This window comes from Oncorhynchus mykiss, chromosome 9 (assembly GCF_057628025.1).
Source record: "Oncorhynchus mykiss isolate SJ-2025 chromosome 9, ASM5762802v1, whole genome shotgun sequence".
Classification (NCBI taxonomy): domain Eukaryota; kingdom Metazoa; phylum Chordata; class Actinopteri; order Salmoniformes; family Salmonidae; genus Oncorhynchus; species Oncorhynchus mykiss.
The window spans coordinates 72,603,413-72,619,958 of record NC_143030.1 but is presented as its reverse complement, the minus strand read 5'-3'; the positions used below and the strand labels follow the sequence as shown (position 1 = coordinate 72,619,958).

General features: G+C 44.6%; 1 pseudogene; it reads left to right on the top strand.

Moving 5' to 3' along the window:
• Nucleotides 1-11,661: 11,661 nt before the first annotated feature.
• LOC149981326 (uncharacterized) lies at nt 11,662-15,378 on the top strand (annotated as a pseudogene).
• The last annotated feature ends 1,168 nt before the right edge of the window (nt 15,379-16,546 follow it).

Sequence of the window (16,546 nt, the reverse complement as noted above, 5' to 3'; positions counted from 1 at the left end):
GTTGCTTTTATGATTGAACTGACAACACATATCTTCAAGCTGTTTATTTATTTTTATTTCACCTTTATTTAACTGGGCCAGTCAGTTAAGAACAAATTCTTATTTACAATGACGGACTACCCCGGTCAAACCCGGAGGACGCTGGGCCAATTGTACGCCTCCTTATGGGACCTCCCATTCACAGCCGGTTGTGATACAGCCTGGATTCAAACCAGGGACTGTAGTGATGTCTCTTGCCACTCGGGAGTCTGAACTGTAATGCCACATTGTATACAGGTATTTTTATGTAGAATTACAGTATTTGTAGAGTTAGGAGTTATTTATAGAGACAATTAGGATATAATTACTGTAATTGCTAAGTTACTATTAAGATATATTTACAGTATTTACAGAGTGACTGTTAGGATTCAAGTGAACTACTGACATTGTCAGTTGCTTGCGTCATGTTTACTATAGACCTCAGGCTCTTATCTTAACCACTGTGTGTGTGTGTGTCTGTGTGTGTGTGTGTGTGTGTGTCTGTGTGTGTGTGTGTGTCTGTCTGTGTCTGTGTGTCTGTGTGCTGCCTGATGGAAGCCACAGGGTGATTGTATCTGTCTGAGAGGCTATTGACACCATTACAAAGGACAATGATTGCACCCAATGCTCAATCACACATCATTGACCGTGACAATGTCAGCCACTTGACAGCTAGACCCTATCAGTCCTCTTAGTCTGTGTGTGTTTTTGATGTCTGTGTGTGTGTGTGTGTGTGTGTGTGTGTCTGTGTGTGTGTGTGTTTTTGATGTCTGTGTGTGTGTGTGTGTGTGTGATGTCTGTGTGTGTGTGATGTCTGTGTGTGTGTGTGTGTGTTTTTGATGTGTGTGTGTGTGTGTGTGTGTGTGTGTGTGTGTGTGTGTGTGATGTCTGTGTGTGTGATGTCTGTGTGTGTGTGTGTGTGTTTTTGATGTGTGTGTGATGTGTGTGTGTGTGTGTGATTGTGTGTGTGTGTGTGTGTGTGTGTGTGATGTCTGTGTGTGCGTCTCATTGACTTCCTTTACGCTTCTTCAGGTTTGGTGGGTCCCCTGCGGGACGGTTGAGCTAACGTAGGCTAATGCGATTAGCATGAGGTTGTAAGTAACAAGAACTTTTCCCAGGCCATAGACATATCTGATATTGGCAGAAAGCTAACATTCTTGTTAATCTAACTGCACTGTCCAATTTACAGTAGCTATTACAGTGAAAGAATACAATCATATTGTTTAAGGAGAGTGCACAGTTTTGAACATGAAAAGTTATTAATAAACAAGAGGTTAAAGAAAGGCCACACCATATAAAGTAGTTCACTGATGATCTGGCACATTAACTCCGGTAGACTGGCCAATCAGCGTCTTACCTCATCAGTTTAAACGTGCAGTGAGGTCATCATTGTCAGACAGACAACTCAATGAGAGTCAGTGCTGAACATTTCCTTCTCCATTTAGATTGGCGAGGGAAGAGAGAGTGGATCAGAATAGATTAAATACAAATATTAGGCTGAGCAATGTCGGAGTGGCATTGACTAAATACAGTAGAATAGAATACAGTATATACCGTTGAAGTCGGAAGTTTACACACACCTTAGCCAAATACATTTAACTCAGTTTTTCACAATTCCTGACATTTAATCCTAGTTAAAATTCCCTGTTTTAGGTCAGTTAGGATCACCACTTTATTTTAAGAATGTGAAATGTCAGAATAATAGTAGAGAAAATGATTTATTTCAGCTTTCATTTCTTTCATCAAATTCCCAGTGGGTCAGAAGTTTACATACACTCAATTAGTATTTGATAGCAATGCCTTTAAATTGTTTAACTTGGGTCAAACGTTTTGGGTAACCTTCCACAAGTTTCCCACAATAAATTGGGTGAATTTTGGCCCATTCCTCCTGACAGAGCCGGTGTAACTGAGTCAGATTTGTAGGCCTCCTTGCTCGCACACTCTTTTTAAGTTCTGCCCACAAATATTCTATATGATTTAGGTCAGGGCTTTGTGATGGCCACTCCAATACTTTGACTTTCTTGTCCTTAAGCCATTTTGCCACAACTTTAGAAGTATGCTTGGGATCATTGTCCATTTGGAAGACCCATTTGCAACCAAGCTTTAACTTCCTGACTGATGTCTTGAGATGTTGCTTCAATATATCCACATAATTGTCCTTCCTCATTATGCCATCTATTTTGTGAAGTGCACCAGTCCCTCCTGCAGCAAAGCACCCCCACAACATGATGCTGCCACCCCCGTGCTTCACGGTTGGGATGGTGTTTGTCGGCTTGCAAGCCTCCCCCTTTTTCCTCCAAACATAACGATGGTCATTATGGCCAAACAGTTCTGTGTTTGCTTCATCAGACCAGAGGACATTTCTCCAAAAAGTATGATCTTTGTCCCCATGTGCAGTTGCAAACCGTAGTCTGTCTTTTTTATGGTGGTTTTAGAGCAGTGTCGTCTTCCTTTCAGGTTATGTCGATATAGGACTCGTTTTACTGTGGATATAGATACCTTTGTACCTGTTTCCTCCAGCATCTTCAAAAGGTCTTTTGCTGTTGTTCTGGGATTGATTTGGACTTTTCGCATCAAAGTACGTTCATCTCTAGGAGACAGAACGCGTCTCCTTCCTGGGCGGTATGACGCCTGCATGGTCTCATGGTGTTTATACTTGCATACTATTGTTTGTTCATATGAATGTGGTACCTTCAGGTGTTTGTAAATTGCTCCCAAGGATGAACCAGACTTGTGGTGTTCTACATTTTTTTTCTGAGATATTGGCTGATTTCTTTTGATTTTCCCATGATGCCAAGCAAAGAGGCAATGAGTTTGAAGGTAGGCCTTGAAATACATCCACAGTTACACCTCAAATTGACTCAAATGATGTCAATTGGCATATCAGAAGCTTCTAAATAATTTTCTGGAATTTTCCAAGCTGTTTAAAGGCACAGTCAACTTAGTGTATGTAAACTTCTGACCCACTGGAATTGTGATACAGTGAGTTATAAATGAAATAATCTGTCTGTTAATAATTGTTGGAAAAATTACTTGTGTCATGCACAAAGTAGATGTCCTATTCGACTTACCAAAACTAAAGTCTGTTAACAAGAAATTTGGGGAGTGGTCCAAAAAGAGTTTTAATTACTCCAACCTAAGTGTATGTAAACTTCCGACTTCAACTGTACATATGAGATGAGTAAAGCAGTATGTAAAGATTATTAAAGTGACTAGTGTTCCACTGTTAACTGAGTGATTCCTTCCCGCTCGAATCCCGGTAACGGTATTGATTTGACAACATCCAGTGAAATTGTAGCGCCAAATTCAAAAACAGAAATACTCATAATAAAAATGAATTCACAAAACATACATGTGTAATACATCAAAATAAAGCTTAACTTCTTGTTAATCCAGCCCCAGTGTCAGATTTCAAAAAGGCTGTAAGGCGAAAGCAGACTATACATGAACATCATATTTGAACCAGCCAGGCACGACACAAAAGTCAGAAATAACGATAGAATTCATGCCTTACCTTTGAAGATCTTCTTCTGTTGGCACTCCAACATGTCCCAGAAACATCACAAATGGTCCTTTTGTTTGATAAATTCCTTCTTTATATCCCCAAAATGTCAATTTATTTGGCGCATTTGATTCAGAAAATACACCGGTTCCAACTCGCCCAACATGACTACAAAGTATCTAATAAGTTACCTGTAAACTTGGTCCAAACATTTCAAGCAACGTTCCTAACCCAAACTTAGGTATCCTAAAACATAAATAATCAATCAAATTTAAGACGGGATAAACTGTGTTCAATACCGGACGAAAACAAAGTGAAGCGAGTTCCAGGTCGCGCACCAAAAGACTTGAGTCCACCTGGAGGGACACATGGAAAGAACAGGGTTACTTCTTCATTTCTCAAAAGAATAACAGAAACCAATTTCTAAAGATTGTTGACATCTAGTGGAAGCCATAGGAACTGCAAGCAGATTCCTATTAGAAAGGGCTTACCATAGAAACCTAATGGAAAACAGATTGACCTAAAAAAAAATATTCTAGGATGGATTGTGCTCGGGGTTTCGCCTGCCAAATCAGTTCTGTTATACTCAGACATTATTCAAACAGTTTTGGAAACTTCAGAGTGTTTTCTATCCAAATGTACTAATATGCTTATCCCAGCTTCTGGGCCTGAGTTGCAGGTAGTTTACTTTGGGTACGCTTTTCATCCGGATGTGAAAATACCTGTCCCTAAGAAAAAGTGGCCAGTGATTCCATGTGTATGTCTATTGGGCAGCAGCCTGATAGCAGGGTGAACAGTGGTGAACTGGCCAATGTGACCTAACAGTCTGTCTCACCATCTTATCTTGGTCCCCAGATACCTAGCTCTAATCCATCTCCATGATGTGAAAGCAAAGGTGTGTCCTAGTTTGAGTCGTTTCACCTGTTCTTACTTGTGTATCGGCTGAATCAGAGAATATATGTTTTTTTCTTGTTTACCAAAGAGTTTCTCTCTCTCTCTCGCTCATGCGCTCTCTCTCTCTCTTTCTTTCTCTCTGCCATCTGTGAAATTGTGTTTTTCCACCTAGTGACTGCTACTGTTAAATCCCTCTCTATGCATAAGAGAGGAACACAGTTCCACAGTGGATTAACTTCCCAAACAGGTCGGTGGGTTTCCAAATCCCCATGTTGCTTTTAGAACACAACAGTATGGTTGGTTCCAACACTAAGCATGTCCTCAAGGGTATCTCAAGCAAAGAATGAACGAGTTCTAGTGAGTGAATGGAACAGGAAATATCATCTCACCTCTGGAGCTGATGTGCCCTTCTGCTCTCCAGGTGAAGACCTGGGGGAAGGCCCGTTTAAAGACCTTTTTTGGACATTTCGAGATGACAGATGATTGTTTTTGGTCTATTAACGTACCTGTGAGTTGAATTTTTTTTATCATTTTTGCATTTTTGACAAAATGAGCCCTCCTGGAATGAGGCGCCTTACCTAGGTTGTGTTCAGTAGGGCACAGCGCAGCAAAGTGTTTTGCAATGGAAAACTATTTTCTTATTGAACAAATTCAGGTAGTCCCTCCCAATTTCAGAACATTTCCACATTGGGGCGGCAGGTAGCCTAGTGGTTAGTGTGTTGGACTAGTAACCGAAAGGTTGCAAGATCAAATCCCCGAGCTGACAAGGTAAACATCTGTTGTTCTGCCCCTGAACAAGGCAGTTAACTCTCTGTTCCCAGGCTGTCATTGTAAATAAGAATGTGTTCTTAACTGACTTGCCTAGTTAATCTCTTCCTCTGTCTTTGTCTCTGTTGCAGGGCCAGGCCAGCACACTCTAAGCCATCCATTTCCCATTCAGCCAGTTTGTCTCATAAAGGGAAACACAGCCACACTATGGCTAAGTCCCTAATAGTACCCTATTCCCTATACATTGAGTGTACAAAACATTAAGAACACCTGCTCTTTCTATGACATAGAAAGAGCAGGTGTTCTTAATGTTTTCACCTGGTGAATCCAGGTGAAAGCTATGATCCCTTATTGATTTCACTTGTTAAATCCACTTCAATCAGTGTTGATGAAGGGGAGGAGTCAGTTTAAAGAAGGATTTTAAAGCATTGAGACAATTGACACATGGATTGTGTATGTGTGCCATTGAGATGGTGAATGGTAGTAGGTGCCAAGCGCACCTGTTTGTGTAAAGAATTGCAACGTTGATGGGTTTTTAACGCTCAGCAGTTTCCAGTGTGTATCAAGAATGGTCCGCCAGCCAACTAGACACAACTGTGGGAAGCATTGGAGTCAACATGAGCCAGCATCCCTGTGGAACACTTTCAACACCTTGTAGAGTCAACATGGGCCAGCATCCCTGTGGAACGCTTTCAACACCTTGTAGAGTCAACATGAGCCAGCATCCCTGTGGAACGCTTACAACACCTTGTAGAGTCAACATGAGCCAGCATCCCTGTGGAACGCTTTCAACACCTTGTAGAGTCAACATGAGCCAGCATCCCTGTGGAACACTTTCAACACCTTGTAGAGTCAACATGAGCCAGCATCCCTGTGGAACGCTTACAACACCTTGTAGAGTCAACATGAGACAGCATCCCTGTGGAACGCTTACAACACCTTGTAGAGTCAACATGAGCCAGCATCCCTGTGGAACGCTTTCAACACCTTGTAGAGTCAACATGAGCCAGCATCCCTGTGGAACGCTTTCAACACCTTGTAGAGTCAACATGAGCCAGCATCCCTGTGGAACGCTTACAACACCTTCATGCGCCGAGTCCATGCGCCGACAAATTGAGGCTGTTCTGAGGGCAACTCATTATTTTATTTTATTTAACCTTTATGTAACTAGGCAAGTCAGTTAAGAACAAATTCTTATTTTACAATGACGGCCTACTTGTAAAGCCCCTAAAATGGCTTATGGTAGAGAAATTAACATCACATTCTCTTGCAACAGCACTGAAGGACATTCCTGCAGTTAGCATGCCAATTACACACTCCCTCAAAACATATTTTGTTATGTGACAAAACTGCATATTTTAGAGTGGCCTTTTATTGTCCCCGACACAAGGTGCACCTGTGTAATGATCATGCTATTTAATTAGCTTCTTGATATGACACACCTGTCAGGTGGATGTATTATCTTGGCAAAGGAGAAATGCTCACTAATAGGGATGTAAACAAATTTGGGCACAACATTTGAGAGAAATAAGCTTTTTGTGTGAATGGAACATTTCTGGGATCTTTTATTTCAGTTCATGAAACGTGGGACCAACACTTTACATGTTGCCTTTATAGTTTTGTTCCGTATAAGAAATAGTGTTCCATTTGAGACGCCACATTCCATGTCACTACATATCCTCACACTCTCGCTACCCTCTCCTTTGTAGGCTCCTTTATTCTACCACACATTTTCAGGGATAGTGGAGAGGTTCATTACCACACAAACAATTGGCTGTGTGCATACTGATGTCATGTTTCCTACAGTGTCCTGTGTGCATACTGATGTCATGTTTCCTACAGTGTCCTGTGTGCATACTGATGTGATGTTTCCTGCAGTGTCCTGTGTGCATACTGATGTCATGTTTCCTACAGTGTCCTGTGTGCATACTGATGTCATGTTTCCTATAGTGTCCTGTGTGCATACTGATGTGATGTTTCCTACAGTGTCCTGTGTCGGTGATACTGTATGTCTTAGCCACCTGATGGACGACACCCGGATATCCTTGGCCATCTCTTTGTTATCTGCATAATGAATGTGATGATATTGTTATTATTTGTGTGACACCATCTTCACACAATTGTATATTATCGCTACGCATCTCTAAAGACATTTGAATGGTTACTGTAATTGATGATGACAGGGAAGGGTCAATAGTCTCAGGGGAGACTGGCCTACTGTCGTCTCCCTTCCTCAACCTGCCGTACACCCAAACTCTGTACACCCAAACTCTGTTCACCCAAACTCTGTACACCCAAACTCTGTACACCCAAACTCTGTACACCCAAACTCGGCCCTGGTTCCCTGTGAGAGCATCAAGTAATTTCTCCAAACTGGATTGTTTTTACAGACTCAGCATAAATCTCCTTGTTTCTAGGATACATCCTGCCGTGTTAAAGAGGACAGGGCCAACAACATGTCTGGGACGCAGTCAAGCAAGTTAGGAACACACGTACGCACACCCACGAACACCCACACACAGACAGACACACACACACAGTGTTGACCTGGATGAGTAATCATTGGTGTAGTCTAATCTGTTTATTTGTGCATATGAGGATGTATATTTACCTGCATGGTCCCATTTTCAAGTTCACAAAAGTCATCTTTGGTAAATGACAATGCTAGATAAATGAATCACTGCAATCTTTTTTTTTAAATACCCATATCCTGTTTTTTTGTAGCCATGGTTCCCTGTAGCCCTGGTTCCCTGTAGTCCTGGTTCCCTGTAGTCCTGGTTCCCTGGTTCCATGTAGCCCTGGTTCCCTGTAGCCCTGGTTCCCTGTAGCCCTGGTTCCCTGTAGCCCTGGTTCCCTGTAGCCCTGGTTCCCTGTAGTCCTGGTTCCCTGTAGCCATGGTTCCCTGTAGTCCTGGTTCCCTGTAGCCATGGTTCCCTGTAGCCATGGTTCCCTGTAGCCCTGGTTCCCTGTAGTCATGGTTCCTTGTAGCCCTGGTTCCCTGTAGCCAAATCAAATCAAATCTGGTTCCCTGTAGTCCTGGTTCCCTGTAGTCAAATCAAATCAAATCTGGTTCCCTGTAGTCCTGCTCCTCCCTGTGGCCCTGCTCCTTCCTGTTGCCCTGGTTCCCTGTAGCCCTGGTTCCCTGTAGCCCTGCTCCTCCCTGTGGCCCTGGTTCCCTGTGGCCCTGGTTCCCTGTAGCCCTGCTCCTCCCTGTAGCCCTGCTCCTCCCTGTAGCCCTGCTCCTCTCTGTCGCCCTGGTCCCCTGTAGCCCTGGTTCCCTGTAGCCCTGGTTCCCTGTAGCCCTGGTTCCCTGTAGCCCTGGTTCCCTGTAGCCCTGCTCCTCCCTGTGGCCCTGGTTCCCTGTGGCCCTGGTTCCCTGCTCCTCCCTGTAGCCCTGCTCCTCCCTGTAGCCCTGCTCCTCTCTGTCGCCCTGGTCCCCTGTAGCCCTGGTTCCCTGTAGCCCTGGTTCCCTGTAGCCCTGCTCCTCCCTGTGGCCCTGGTTCCCTGTGGCCCTGGTTCCCTGTGTTACGGTTTTCTTCCGATGAAGGAGAGGAGGACCAAAATGCAGCGTGGTCATTTTTATACATCTTTAATAAAGATGAAAACGAACAATACAAACCAAGAAACGTGACGTGAAAACCTAAACAGCCTATCTGGTGCAAACTAACACAGAGACAGGAACAATCACCCACGAAACACTCAAAGAATATGGCTGCCTAAATATGGTTCCCAATCAGAGACAACGATAAACACCTGCCTCTGATTGAGAACCACTCCAGACAGCCATAAACTATTCTAGACAACCCCAATATACCACAATCCTAATACCTACAAAAACCCCAAGACAAAACCCACCACATAATAAACCCATGTCACACCCTGGCCTGACCAAAATAATAAAGAAAACACAAAATACTAAGACCAGGGCGTGACACCCTGTAGCCCTGCTCCTCCCTGTAGCCCCCCACCTCCCTGTGGCCATGGTTCCCTGTAGCCCTGGTTCCCTGTTGCCCTGGTTCCCTGTATCTCTGCTCCTCCCTGTGGGCATGGTTCCCTGTTGCCCTGGTTCCCTGTATCTCTGCTCCTCCCTGTGGGCATGGTTCCCTGTAGCCCTGGTTCCCTGTGGCCGTGGTTCCCTGTTGCCCTGGTTTTAAACCAATACAATACAAAAGACAACACACAGACACTCACAAACATCAACGATGTCCCACCTGCCCAGACCCTCCTGTTCTCACACCTGCCCAGACCCACCTGTTCTCACACTCAGGACTACTGTTCTCACAATATTGAGGAGAGGATCATGGTAGTCCTGCTATTGAGGAATGGATCACAGTAGTCCTGCTATTGAGGAGGGAATCATGGGAGACCTGCTATTGAGGAGGGGATCATGGTAGTCCTGCTATTGAGGAGTGGACTCTGGGGATGTTATGTTTAGTGAATACATTTTTCATTTTCTTGTTATAATAAGGTTGTTAGCAACGTGAAAATCATTGTGGAAATCAGTTGCAGCTCAAGTCGACTACAAACCCACAATGCAATGCTCTATCTATGGGCTGGCTGGCTAGCTAACTGGTAAACGTAGCTACACACAACAATACCAAAGTCAATATCAGCATGTGAAAATGGAATGTTTCTATGTTTTGTAGTAAAAAATGTGTATCCAATGACATCATCATGTGCATCATGTGATTTTAACCAATTATGAGTAGGCATTGCCTACTAATTGCTGACTAATTGGTTGATGATGTAATTGGAAACACTTATCTTCCTCAATCGTTTTTTTGGTAATGACCTGTAGCCCAGTCATGGGGGTAACATCCTGTAGCCCAGTCATGGTAATAATGTCCTGTAGCCCAGTCATGGTGGTAATGTCCTGTAGCCCAGTCATGGTGGTAATGTCCTGTAGCCCAGTTATGGTGGTAATGTCCTGTAGCCATGGTGGTAATGTCCTGTAGCCCAGTCATGGTAGTAATGTCCTGTAGCCCAGTCATGGCGCTAATGTCCTGTAGCTCAGTCATGGCGGTAATGTCCTGTAGCCCAGACATGGCGGTAATGTCCTGTAGCCCAGTCATGGCGGTAATGTCCTGTAGCCCAGTCATGGTGGTAATGTCCTGTAGCCCAGTCATGGAGGTAATGTCTTGTAGCCCAGTCATGGTGGTAATGTCTTGTAGCCCAGTCATGGTGGTAATGTCCTGTAGACATGGTGGTAATGTCCTGTAGCCCAGTTATGGTGGTAATGACCTGTAGCCCAGTCATGGCGATAATGTCCTGTAGCTCAGTCATGGCGGTAATGTCCTGTAGCCCAGTCATGGCGGTAATGTCCTGTAGCTCAGTCATGGCGGTAATGTCCTGTAGCTCAGTCATGGCGGTAATGTCCTGTAGCCCAGTCATGGCAGTAACGTCCTGTAGCTCAGTCATGGCGGTAACGTTCTGTAGCCCAGTCATGGTGGTAATGTCCTGTAGCCCAGTCATGGTTGTAATATCCTGTAGCCCAGTCATGGTGGTAATGTCTTGTAGCCCAGTCATGGTGGTAATGTCCTGTAGCCATGGTGGTAATGTCCTGTAGCCCAGTCATGCTGGTAATGTCTTGTAGCCCAGTCACGGTGGTAATGTCCTGTAGCCATGGTGGTAATGTCCTGTAGCCCAGTCATGGTAGTAATGTCCTATAGCCCAATCATGGTGGTAATGTCCTGTAGCTTAGTCATGGTGGTAATGTCCTGTAGCCCAGTCATGATGGTAATGTATTGTAGCCCAGTCATGGTGGTAATGTCCTGTAGCCATGGTAATAATGTCCTGTAGCCCAGTCATGCTGGTAAGGTCTTGTTGCCCAGTCATGGTGGTAATGTCCTGTAGCCCAGTCATGGTTTTGATGTCCTATAGCTCAGTCATGGTGGTAATGTCCTGTAGCCATGGTAGTAATGTCCTGTAGCCATGGTAGTAATGTCCTGTAGCCCAGTCATGGTAGTAATGTCCTATAGCCCAGTCATGGTAGTAATGTCCTGTAGCCCAGTCATGGCAGTAATGTCCTATAGCCCAGTCATGGTAGTAATGTCCTGTAGCCATGGTGGTAATGTCCTGTAGCCATGGTAGTAATGCCCTGTAGCCATGGTGGTAATATCCTGTAGCCCAGTCATGGTGGTAATGTCCTGTAGCCATGGTAGTAATGTCCTGTAGCCCAGTCATGGTGGTAATGTCCTGTAGTCATGGTAGTAATGTCCTGTAGCCATGGTGGTAATGTCCTGTAGCCCAGTCATGGTGGTAATGTCCTGTAGTCATGGTAGTAATGTCCTGTAGCCCAGTCATGGTGGTAATGTCCTGTAGCCATGGTAGTAATGTCCTGTAGCCCAGTCATGGTGGTAATGCCTTGTTGCCCAGCCAATGTGGTAATGTATTGTAGCCCTGTGAGCAGTGACAACGAAGACCATGCCAACACCAAACCCTCCATGCATAGCGACTGGGGACACACTCTGTGACTTTTACTTGCCCCTCCCTGGCTTCGTCGGCAGGAGTTGAATAGGTCATGGCAGGAGGTGAATAGGTCATGGCAGGAGATTAATAGGTCATGTCATGGCAGGAGGTGAATAGGTCATGGCAAAAGTTGAATAGGTCATGTCATGGCAGAAGGTGAATAGGTCATGGCAGGAGTTGAATAGGTCATGGTAGGAGGTAAATAGGTCATGGCAGGAGTTGAATAGGTCATGTCATGGCAGGAGGTGAATAGGTCATGGCAGGAGGTAAATAGGTCATGGCAGGAGTTGAATAGGTCATGACAGGAGTTGAATAGGTCATGGCAGGAGTTGAAAAGGTCATGGCAGGAGTTGAATAGGTCATGGCAGGAGTTGAATAGGTCATGGTAGGAGGTAAATAGGTCATGGTAGGAGGTAAATAGGTCATGGTAGGAGGTAAATAGGTCATGGTAGGAGGTAAATAGGTCATGGCAGGAGTTGAATAGGTCATGGCAGGAGTTGGGTAGGTCATGGCAGGAGTTGAATAGGTCATGGTAGGAGGTAAATAGGTCATGGCAGGAGATGAATAAGTAATGACAGGAAGTAAATAGGTCATGGCAGGAGTTGAATAGGTCATGGTAGGAGGTAAATAGGCCATGGCAGGAGATTAATAAGTCATGGCATGAGGTGAATAGGTCATGTCATGGCAGAAGGTGAATAGGTCATGGCAGAAGGTGAATAGGTCATGGCAGGAGTTGAATAGGTCATGGTAGGAGGTAAATAGGTCATGGCAGGAGATGAATAAGTAATGACAGGAAGTAAATAGGTCATGGCAGGAGTTGAATAGGTCATGGCAGAAGGTGAATAGGTCATGGCAGAAGTTGAATAGGTCATGGCAGGAGGTAAATAGGTCATGGCAGGAGTTGAAAAGGTCATGGCAGAAGTTGAATAGGTCATGGCAGGAGGTAAATAGTTCATGGCATGAGGTGAATAGGTCATGTCATGGCAGAAGGTGAATAGGTCATGGCAGGAGTTGATTAGGTCATGTCATGGCAGAAGGTGAATAGGTCATGGCAGAAGGTGAATAGGTCATGGCAGGAGTTAAATAGGTCATGTCATGGCAGAAGGTGAATAGGTCATGGCAGAAGGTGAATAGGTCATGGCAGGAGATGAATAAGTCATGGCAGGAGGTAAATAGGTCATGGCATGTGGTGAATAGGTCATGGCAGGAGATGAATAAGTCATGGCAGGAGGTAAATAGGTCATGGCATGAGGTGAATAGGTCATGTCATGGCAGAAGGTGAATAGGTCATGGCAGGAGTTGATTAGGTCATGTCATGGCAGAAGGTGAATAGGTCATGGCAGAAGGTGAATAGGTCATGGCAGGAGTTAAATAGGTCATGTCATGGCAGAAGGTGAATAGGTCATGGCAGAAGTTGAATAGGTCATGGCAGAAGTTGAATAGGTTATGGCAGGAGTTGAATAGGTCATGGCAGGAGGTAAATAGGTCATGTCATGGCAGGAGGTGAATAGGTCATGGCAGGAGTTGAATAGGTCATGGCAGGAGGTAAATAGGTCATGGCATGAGGTGAATTGGTCATGTCATGGCAGGAGGTGAATAGGTCATGGCAGGAGTTGAATAGGTCATGGTAGGAGGTAAATAGGTCATGGCAGGAGTTGAATAGGTCATGGCAGGAGTTGAATAGGTCATGACAGGAGTTGAATAGGTCATGGCAGGAGGTGACTAGGTCATGGCAGGACGTTGATAGGTCATGGCAGGAGTTGAATAGGTCATGGCAGGAGTTGAATAGGTCATGGCAGGAGTTGAATAGGTAATGGCAGGAGTTGATTAGGTCATGTCATGGCAGAAGGTGAATAGGTCATGGCAGAAGGTGAATAGGTCATGGCAGGAGTTAAATAGGTCATGTCATGGCAGAAGGTGAATAGGTCATGGCAGAAGGTGAATAGGTCATGGCAGGAGATGAATAAGTCATGGCAGGAGGTAAATAGGTCATGGCATGTGGTGAATAGGTCATGGCAGGAGATGAATAAGTCATGGCAGGAGGTAAATAGGTCATGGCATGAGGTGAATAGGTCATGTCATGGCAGAAGGTGAATAGGTCATGGCAGGAGTTGATTAGGTCATGTCATGGCAGAAGGTGAATAGGTCATGGCAGAAGGTGAATAGGTCATGGCAGGAGTTAAATAGGTCATGTCATGGCAGAAGGTGAATAGGTCATGGCAGAAGTTGAATAGGTCATGGCAGAAGTTGAATAGGTTATGGCAGGAGTTGAATAGGTCATGGCAGGAGGTAAATAGGTCATGTCATGGCAGGAGGTGAATAGGTCATGGCAGGAGTTGAATAGGTCATGGCAGGAGGTAAATAGGTCATGGCATGAGGTGAATTGGTCATGTCATGGCAGGAGGTGAATAGGTCATGGCAGGAGTTGAATAGGTCATGGTAGGAGGTAAATAGGTCATGGCAGGAGTTGAATAGGTCATGGCAGGAGTTGAATAGGTCATGACAGGAGTTGAATAGGTCATGGCAGGAGGTGACTAGGTCATGGCAGGACGTTGATAGGTCATGGCAGGAGTTGAATAGGTCATGGCAGGAGTTGAATAGGTCATGGCAGGAGTTGAATAGGTAATGGCAGGAGTTGAAAAGGTAATGGCAAGAGTTGAAAAGGTCATGGCAGGAGGTGACTAGGTCATGGCAGGAGTTGAATAGGTCATGGCAGGAGTTGAATAGGTAATGGCAGGAGGTGACTAGGTCATGGCAGGAGTTGAATAGGTCATGGCAGGAGGTGACTAGGTCATGTCATGGCAGGAGTTGAATAGGTCATGGCAGGAGTTGAATAGGTCATGGCAGGAGTTGAATAGGTCATGGCAGGAGTTGAATAGGTCATGGCAGGAGTTGAATAGGTCATGGCAGGAGGTGAATAGGTCATGGCAGGAGGTGAATAGGTCATGGCATGAGGTGAATAGGTCATGGCAGGAGGTGAATAGGTCATGGCAGGAGGTGAATAGGTCATGGCAGGAGGTGAATAGGTCATGGCAGGAGGTGAATAGGTCATGGCAGGAGGTGAATAGGTCATGGCAGGAGGTGAATAGGTCATGGCATTTGAGAAAGGTGTGTGATATATAGCTGCAGTCTTTCCACTGACGTCCCTTAAAGGCCCAGTCAGTCAAAATGTAGGTTTCCTGCGTTTTATATCATATTGTATGTGAAAGTGTGGAAACATTTGATCAGTGTATTTCCTGATAGTTGCTTTATAAAAATATAATCTTAACAGGACATTCTCATCAGCAGGATTGCAAGGGCGGGAGTTTTGACATTCCATGGTGACATCACCAAATCAAATCATATGTATTTGTCACATACACATAGTTAGCAGATGTTAATGTGAGTGTAGCGAAATGCTTGTGCTTCTAGTTCCGACAGTGCAGTAATAACCAACGAGTAATCTAAACTAACAATTCCACAACTACTACCTTATACACACAATTGTAAAGGGATAAAGAATATGTACATAAAGATATATGAATGAGTGATGGTACAGAACGGCATAGGCAAGATGCAGTAGATGGTATCGAGTACAGTATATACATATGAGATGAGTAATGAATGTTATGTAAACATTATATTAAGTAGCATAGTTTAAAGTGGCTAGTGATACATGTATTACATAAAGACGCAGTAGATGATATAGAGTACAGTATATACATATACATATGAGATGAGTAATGTAGGGTATGTAAACATTATATTAAGTGTTATCTCTCTCTCTCTTTCTCTGTCTCTCTCTCTCTCTCTCTCTTTCTCTGTCTCTCTCTCTCTCTCTCTCTCTCGCTCTCTCTGAACCCTGATGTAGATAATAGGGTTGTAAACCCTGATGTAGGGAATAGGGTTGTAAACCCTGATGTAGGGAATAGGGTTGTAAACCCTGATGTAGGGAATAGGATTGTAAACCCTGATGTAGATAATAGGGTTGTAAACCCTGATGTAGGGAATAGGATTGTAAACCCTGATGTAGATAATAGGGTTGTAAACCCTGATGTAGGGAATAGGATTGTAAACCCTGATGTAGATAATAGGATTGTAAACCCTGATGTAGATAATAGGATTGTAAACCCTGATGTAGATAATAGGATTGTAAACCCTGATCTAGATAATAGGATTGTAAACCCTGATGTAGATAATAGGGTTGTAAACCCTGATGTAGATAATAGGATTGTAAACCCTGATGTAGATAATAGGATTGTAAACCCTGATGTAGATAATAGGGTTGTAAACCCTGATGTAGATAATAGGATTGTAAACCCTGATGTAGATAATAGGATTGTAAACCCTGGTGTTGGGAATATGGTGCCATTTGGGACTCAGACAGTGTGTCCTAGTCCCACAGCCAGGATGCCACATAATGGGACTCAGACAGTGTGTCCTAGTCCAACAGCCAGGAGGCCACGTAATGGGACTCAGACAGTGTGTCCTAGTCCCACAGCCAGGAGGCCACGTAATGGGACTCAGACAGTGTGTCCTAGTCCCACAGCCAGGAGGCCACGTAATGGGACTCAGACAGTGTGTCCTAGTCCCACAGCCAGGAGGACACGTAATGGGACTCAGACAGTGTGTCCTAGTCCAACAGCCAGGAGGCCACGTAATGGGACTCAGACAGTGTGTCCTAGTCCCACAGCCAGGAGGCCACGTAATGGGACTCAGACAGTGTGTCCTAGTCCAACAGCCAGGAGGCCACGTAATGGGACTCAGACAGTGTGTCCTAGTCCAACAGCCAGGAGGCCACGTAATGGGACTCAGACAGTGTGTCCTAGTCCCACAGCCAGGAGGCCACGTAATGGGACTCAGACAGTGTGTCCTAGTCCCACAGCCAGGAGGACACGTAATGGGACTCAGACAGTG